Source organism: Salvelinus fontinalis, chromosome 36 (genome assembly GCF_029448725.1).
Source record: "Salvelinus fontinalis isolate EN_2023a chromosome 36, ASM2944872v1, whole genome shotgun sequence".
Taxonomy (NCBI): domain Eukaryota; kingdom Metazoa; phylum Chordata; class Actinopteri; order Salmoniformes; family Salmonidae; genus Salvelinus; species Salvelinus fontinalis.
Window position 1 is genome coordinate 17,975,634 of NC_074700.1, and position 8,685 is coordinate 17,984,318.

The window sequence follows — 8,685 nt, forward strand, 5'->3', positions numbered from 1 at the left end:
AGTATACGTTCAGGGCACTTCTCTGTAATTGGGACGAGACTCAGGCTACTTCTAGCCTGGTCTTCATTCTCTTTGTGCTGTCTTGCCAAGTCTTGCCTAGTTGGCAAGACAGGACAAACAGATCTGGGACCAGGCTGGCTACTGCTGCATTCTGGAAATATAACTGACAGAAGCAGCTCCAGACCAGAACAATCAATATGTCCACAAAGAGAGATTTGTGAAAGCAGCAGCTACTCTTCCTGGGGTTCATGACATAACATGACATAATACAGAACATTAATAGACAATAACAGCACATGGAAAGAACTACATCAATTTAAAAATGGCACATGTAGCCTACATATCAATACATACACACAAACTATCTAGGTCAAATAGGGGAGAGGCATTGTGTCATGAGGTGTTGCTTTATCTGAAACCAGGTTTTGTGTTCATGAGATGGAAGGGAGTTCCATGCAATAATTGTCATGTTCCTGACCTGTTTTCTCTTGTTTTGTATGTGTTTATTGGTCAGGGCGTGAGCTGGGTGGGCATTTCTATGTGTTGTGTTTCTATGTTGGGTTAAAGGGTTAATTGACCTTGTATGGCTCTCAATCGGAGACAGGTGTTTTCGTTTTCCTCTGATTGAGAGACATACATAGGGAGGTTGTTTCTCACTGTTTGTTTGTGGGTGATTGTCGCTGTGTCTAGGTCGATGTTCTATGTTGCATGTATGCACTAGTTCATTCGTAGCTTCACGTTCGTCAGTTTTGTTATTTTGTTAGTTTGTTAAAGTGTTTCGTTTCATGTTCATCTTCGTAGAGAAATAAAAGAAGATGGCTTATTTTCCACATGCTGCGCCTTGGTCCTCACTCTCTACCTTTGACATTCGTGACAGAATCACCCACCAAACTAGGATCAAGCAGCAGGGAAAAGGGCAGCGACAGCAGTGGGAGAAAACCCACGACTCCTGGACTTGGGAGGAGATCCTGGACGGTAAAGGACCCTGGGTTCAGCCAGGGGAATATCGCCGTCCCAAGGCGGAGTTCGAAGCAGCGAAGGCAGAGAGGCGCTGGTATGAGGAGGAGGCGCGGCGACGCGGTTGGGAGCCCAAGAGTCAGACCCAAAAATTTATTGGGGGGGGGAACACGAGGAGTGTGGCAAAGCCGGGTAGGATACCTGAGCCAACTCCCCGTGCTTACCGTGGAGTGAGAGAGTGTCGTACTGGTCAGACACCGTGTTATGCGGTAAAGCGCACGGTGTCCCCAGTACGCGTGCTTAGCCCAGTGCGGGCTATTCCACCTCGCCGCACTGGTAGGGCTAAGTTGGGCATCGAGCCGGATGTCATGAAGCCGGCCCAACGCATCTGGCCACCAGTGCGTCTCCTCGGGCCGGCATACATGGCACCAGCCTTACGAATGGTGTCCCCGGTTCGCCAGTATAGCCCAGTGCGGGCTATTCCACCTCGCCGCACTGGCAGGGCTACGGGCACCATTCAACCTGGTAAGGTTGGGCAGGCTCGGTGCTCAAGAGCACGTGTCCTCCTTCACGGTCCGGTATACCCGGTGCCACCTCCATGTACCAGTCCTCCGGTGGCAGCCCCCCGTACCAGGCTGTCTCTCCGGGTTCTCTCTCCAGCTGCTCCCACCTGTCCAGCGCTGTCAGAGCTTTCCTCCTCTCCAGCGCAGCCAGTGCCTTTACCACGCACCAGGCTGTCTCTCCGTCTCCTCCCTACAGAGCTGCCCGTCCAGCCAGAGCCGTCCAGCCAGAGCCGTCCAGCCAGGACCTGCCAGAGCCGTCCAGCCAGGACCTGCCAGAGCCGTCCAGCCAGGACCAGCCAGAGCCGTTCAGCCAGGACCAGCCAGAGCCCGTTCAGCCAGGACCAGCCAGAGCCGTTCAGCCAGGACCAGCCAGAGCCCGTTCAGCCAGGACCAGCCAGAGCCCGTTCAGCCAGGACCAGCCAGAGCCCGTTCAGCCAGGACCAGCCAGAGTCCGTTCAGCCAGGACCAGCCAGAGTCCGTTCAGCCAGGACCAGCCAGAGTCCGTTCAGCCAGGACCAGCCAGAGTCCGTTCAGCCAGGACCAGCCAGAGTCCGTTCAGCCAGGACCAGCCAGAGTCCGTTCAGCCAGGACCAGCCAGAGTCCGTTCAGCCAGGACCAGCCAGAGTCCGTTCAGCCAGGACCAGCCAGAGTCCGTTCAGCCAGGACCAGCCAGAGTCCGTTCAGCCAGGACCAGCCAGAGTCCGTTCAGCCAGGACCAGCCAGAGTCCGTTCAGCCAGGACCAGCCAGAGTCCGTTCAGCCAGGACCAGCCAGAGTCCGTTCAGCCAGGACCAGCCAGAGTCCCTCAGCCAGGACATGCCAGAGTCCCTTATCCCGGAGCTGCTGGCCCTTATCCCGGTGCTGCCCCTTCATTTAGGTGGGTTTAGTTGGAGGGTGGTCATTGGGAGGGGGATACAGAAGCGGGGAGTGACTATGGTGGTGTGGGGACAGCGTCCGGAGCCTGAGCCACCACCGTGGTCAGATGCCCACCCAGACCCTCCCCTAGACTCTGTGCTGGTGCGCCCGGCGTTCGCACCTTAAGGGGGGGGGGGTTATGTCACGTTCCTGACCTGTTTTCTCTTATTTTGTATGTGTTTATTGGTCAGGGCGTGAGCTGGATGGGCATTTCTATGTGTTGTGTTTCTATGTTGGGTTAAAGGGTTAATTGACCTTGTATGGCTCTCAATCAGAGACAGGTGTTTTCGTTTTCCTCTGATTGAGAGACATACATAGGGAGGTTGTTTCTCACTGTTTGTTTGTGGGTGATTGTCGCTGTGTCTGTCGATGTTGCATGTATGTACTAGTTCATTCGTAGCTTCACGTTCGTCAGTTTTGTTATTTTGTTAGTTTGTTAAAGTGTTTCGTTTCATGTTCATCTTCGTAGAGAAATAAAAGAAGATGGCTTATTTTCCACATGCTGCGCCTTGGTCCTCACTCTCTACCTTTGACATTCGTGACAATAATGGCTCTATATAATACTGTACGCTTTCTTGAATTCATTCTGGATTTGGGGACTGTGAAAAGACCGCTGGTGGCCTGTCTGGTGGGATAAGTGTGTGTGTCAGAGCTGTGTGTAAATTGGCTACGCAAACAATTTGGAATTTTCAACAAATTCATGTTTCTTATAAAAAGAAGAATTGATGCAGTCAAATCTCTCCTCAACTGCTGCTGTGTGATCTGAGGCAGTCATTGTTTTTGATCGGCGTTTGATAGATAATGCCTGGGGTCTCATTCCAAGCTGAGCAGTCTATTCAGACACCCTATGAGGAGAGGCATGGTTACAGGGTTTTGAATAAAATGCTGCCTGTTAATTCTATGTAATAATAATGTTCATCATGATCACTTAATAACCATGATTCTCTTTTTAGAATCTAGTCAGGGGCGCAACTTTCACTGGGGACGGTGGGGACATGCCCCCCACCCCACACAATATTCGGACATTGTATTTTTGCCCCCCCCAGTTTTATCATTGGAATGTGACACAAAACGAGGCAACAGTGTGCTTTTGGACAGAGTGGCCGGGTAGGCGGTTTTGAGTGTTTAGCCGACTGGATTTTTAAAAAAACTTCTAAAACCAAGGTTGCGCCCCTGAATCTAGTTATGTATAAAAATATCAGTAGACCAAGGACATAGCATCAGACAGAAATTACAATCTCACAGTCACTGTCCCACACACACCACACATAAACACACACCACACACCAGGAGAGTGTGGCCTTGTTTAGCCTGATAGTAGTTGATAAAGTGTGACGAACAGCACCTATTCTCTGCAGGGGAGAAATCGGTCCTATTACACACAGGATATGTCCCAAACGGCACCCTATTTCCTATATAGTGCACTACTTTTGAACAGAGCCTATGGTCAAACGTAGTGCACCACATAGGGAGTAGGGTGCCATTTAGGACGCAGTACATAGTGAGTAGGGTGCCATTTAGGACGCAGTACATAGTGAGTAGGGTGCCATTTAGGACGCACTCATAATAATTGCATCTCTGCAACTAGCGCTGATGGACAGGCCTGTGCAGTATCTATAACAAGCAAAACTCCCTAACACACACACACACTGGCACACATTACACACACATACACACACAAATGGGTTGATTATCAAATGTTCTTCTGCTGCTGGGGTTGTCTGTCAGACAATGAAATACTGAGCCTCTAATGCATGACTGGGAACTGTGGCCCAATCCCAAATCGATCCCTAAGCCCTATGCACTTGTGGAGATCTGAGAGAATTTGACAGGTGTAAGCAGGTGTAAGCTCCCAAAAGACGTCCAAAAGGCTTCGGAGTCAGTCCATGCTTACAGAGGTGTAGCCTACAGTCTTGCCTGAAATTGAATTTTATGAATGCCCATCTACGTATGTGGTAAACTGCTTGTAAAACACCAAAAAACGACGTCCGGACAGGACCCCAAAAAAACGTCTTAAAGACGTCGGCTCGTGCTTACTGGGGTCTAGCCTACCATGTCGCCCACAATGGAATTTTATGAATGCCCATCCATGTGGTAGGCCCACCGTTTGTAAAACAGGCCGTTGTGTTGGTTTTATTAGTCCTGATTCCTGTGACTAATCAATTGGGCGATTTAGTCTTTGAATATCAGAGTTACCTAACTTTATCTGGATTTTTCGCGAGCCTATTTGTAATGTGTTTACACAGTGGGAAGTGTAGAAGTATTTTCTTTTTTGCTATGATAAGCTGGTCAAATTTATGGATACAAACTTCAAACCACTGATGATGACAATGGGGTGAAACTTTTGGACAACAGTTGTGATTGTCCATTCCATATTGTCCATTTTACTTTGACCTGTCCTGTTATAGGATATGTTGTTAACATGACAGCTCATTATAACTGATTTAGTGCCATTTAGGTTATTAGCCTTTTTGATCGGAAAACCTGCATGATGTAAAAGTGTCCTACATCTTCGTACATTTTATATCCAGGCTGTAGGATACAGAAAAGGCCACATACTCTTTGTACCATATCCTCTATCTGCTACATGATTTATGTTAGATCATGTTGTTCAATGAACGTTGGTGGAACGCTGCAGAGGTGCATCTCTCCAACAGCACCCTGGAAAGGCGCTGGGAATGGACAAGCAAAATATTATTCACCCCTGCCTTTAACAAAGTGGGCAATGCTTATCAAAGGGCGACATCAGTGCTCACCTATATGTCACTGGTTGAGAGAAATTGTCATGGTTTTTGGGCAGAATTATGTGAGGTTTTATGTGTTGTTGTTGGAGGTGTGTCTTGGTCAGTTTAGCTCAGAAAATGCTGCCCTTGTCAATCTGCCTACCTAATGAGCGGGCCAGCCGTTGTCCCATGTGTTGGAGACAAATTCCCATTTTCTTCATTTGTGTTAAATACACTGCTCAAAAAAATAAAGGGAACACTTAAACAACACAATGTAACTCCAAGTCAATCACACTTCTGTGAAATCAAACTGTCCAATTAGGAAGCAACACTGATTGACAATACATTTCACATGCTGTTGTGCAAATGGAATAGACAAAAGGTGGAAATTATAGGCAATTAGCAAGACACCCCCAAAAAAGGAGTGATTCTGCAGGTGTTGACCACAGACAACTTCTCCGTTCCTATGCTTCCTGGCTGATGTTTTGGTCACTTTTGAATGCTGGCAGTGCTCTCACTCTAGTGGTAGCATGAGACGGAGTCTACAACCCACACAAGTGGCTCAGGTACTGCAGTTCATCCAGTATGGCACATCAATGCGAGCTGTGGCAAAAAAGTTTGCTGTGTCTGTCAGCGTAGTGTCCAGAGCATGGAGGCGCTACCAGGAGACAGGCCAGTACATCAGGAGACGTGGAGGAGGCCGTAGGAGGGCAACAACCCAGCAGCAGGACCGCTACCTCCGCCTTTGTGCAAGGAGGTGCCCTGCCAGAGCCCTGCAAAATGACCTCCAGCAGGCCACAAATGTGCATGTGTCTGCTCAAACGGTCAGAAACAAACTCCATGAGGGTGGTATGAGGGCCCGACGTCCACAGGTGGGGGTTGTGCTTACAGCCCAGCACCGTGCAGGACGTTTGGCATTTGCCAGAGAACACCAAGATTGGCAAATTCGCCACTGGCACCCTCTGCTCTTCACAGATGAAAGCAGGTTCACACTGAGCACATGAGCACATGTGACAGACGTGACAGAGTCTGGAGACGCCGTGGAGAACGTTCTGCTGCCTGCAACATCCTCCAGCATGACCGGTTTGGCGGTGGGTCAGTCATGGTGTGGGGTGGCATTTCTTTGTGGGGCCGCACAGCCCTCCATGTGCTCGCCAGAGGTAGCCTGACTGCCATTAGGTACCGAGATGAGATCCTCAGACCCCTTGTGAGACCATATGCTGACACATGCACATTTGTGGCCTGCTGGAGGTCATTTTGCAGGGCTCTGGCAGTGCACCTCCTTGCACAAAGGCGGAGGTAGCGGTCCTGCTGCTGGGTTGTTGCCCTCCTACGGCCTCCTCCACGTCTCCTGATGTACTGGCCTGTCTCCTGGTAGCGCCTCCATGCTCTGGACACTACGCTGACAGACACAGCAAACCTTTTTGCCACAGCTCGCATTGATGTGCCATCCTGGATGAACTGCAGTACCTGAGCCACTTGTGTGGGTTGTAGACTCCGTCGCATGCTACCACTAGAGTGAGAGCACCGCCAGCATTCAAAAGTGACCAAAACATCAGCCAGGAAGCATAGGAACTGAGAAGTTGTCTGTGGTCACCACCTGCAGAATCACTCCTTTGGGGGTGTCTTGCTAATTGCCTATAATTTCCACCTTTTGTCTATTCCATTTGCACAACAGCATGTGAAATTTATTGTCAATCAGTGTTGCTTCCTAAGTGGACAGTTTGATTTCATAGAAGTGTGATTGACTTGGAGTTACATTGTGTTGTTTAAGTGTTCCCTTTATTTTTTTGAGCAGTGTATATTGTTTTGCTCCATTTATACAACTATAAATATTGTGTTATGAATTATGGAGTATGGTTGGAGTTTTTGGTTTTCTATTATGATTAACATGGGTATTTAAAAGCATTATGGAGAATTTCCTGGGCACACCCCTTTTATCCCCATGTTCCCCTTCCCTTTACCTATTTGTTTTTTTTGTAGTATGGGTCTACAAGGCCTCAGGTATGGAGCTACCTTACAGGTTTTTTAGCGCTACGATACTAAGAAAGCTGCTTCTAGTCTATTCCTTTTGTTTGGAATTTAAAACTGATCGCTTCGACTTTGTTCGTTGATGGAATATTGCCAATGAAATTACCTTTAGTTTGGAAAATAAATGTATGTTTTTACACTATCGGAGCTTTGGATTCCCTGTTCTGTGGTTGCTTTGGAAATGCGTCTGACTACGTCATCACATACCTGTGGCCTCAAGATAAGTTTGGAATTGGATGACAAATTGCCTTCATACCATGTTTCATGAGCTGAAATAAAAGATCCCAGAAATGTTCCACGCACCAAAATACTTATTTCTCTCCAAATTTGTGCACAAATTTGTTTACATCCCTGTTAGTGAGAATTTCTCTTTTGCCTAGATAATCCATCCACCTGACGGGTGTGGCATATTGAGAAGCTGATTAAACAGCATGATCATTACACAGGTGCACCTTGTGCTGAAGACAAAAGGCCACTAAAATGTGCAGTTTTGTCACACAACACAATGCCACAGATGTCTCAAGTTTTGAGGGAGCATGCAATTGTCATGCTGAATGCATGAATGTCCATCAGAGCTGTTGCCAGAGAATTGAATGTCAATTTCTCTACCATAAGCCGCTTCCAAAAACGTTTTAGCGAACTTGGCAGTGCGTCCAACCGGCCTCACAACCGCAGACCACGTGTATGACGTTGTGTGGGCGAGTGCTTTGTTGATGTCAACATTGTGAACAGAGCACCCCATGGTGGGGTTATGGTATGAGCAGGCATAAGCTGTGGACAATAAACACAATTGCATTTTTCAATGGTAATTTCAATGCACAGATATACTGTGACGAGATCCTGAGGCCCAATGTAGTGCCATTCATCCACCGTCATAATCTCATATTTCATAATGATAATGCACAGCCTCATGTTGCAAAGATCTGTACACAATTCCTTGAAGCTGAAAATGTTCTTCGATGGCCTGTATACTCACCAGACATGTCACCCATTGAGTATGTTTGGGATGCTCTGGATCAACGTGCACAACAGTATGTTCCAGTTCCCGCCAATATCCAGCAACTTCGCACAACAATAAGATTAGTGGGACAACATTCTACAGGTTGCAATCAACAGCCTGATCAACTCTATGCAAAGGAGATGTGTTGTGCTGCATGTTCAAATGGTGGTAGGATCCTAATTTGACCTGTACTGTCACAGCAAAATAATTTCGCACAACAGGCGCCCCCCCCTTGGTTTGTGCTGTGGTGGAGATCTTTGTGGGCTATACTCGGCCTTGTCTCAGGATTGTAAGTTGGTGGTTGAAGATATCCCTCTAGTGGTGCGGGGGCTGTGCTTTGGCAAAGTGGGTGGGGTTATATCCTTCCTGTTTGGCCCTGTCCGGGGTATCATCGGATGGGGCCACAGTGTCTCCTGACCCCTCCTGTCTCAGCCTCCAGTATTTATGCTGCAGTAGTTTATGTGTCGGGGGGCTAGGGTCAGTTGGTTATATCTGGA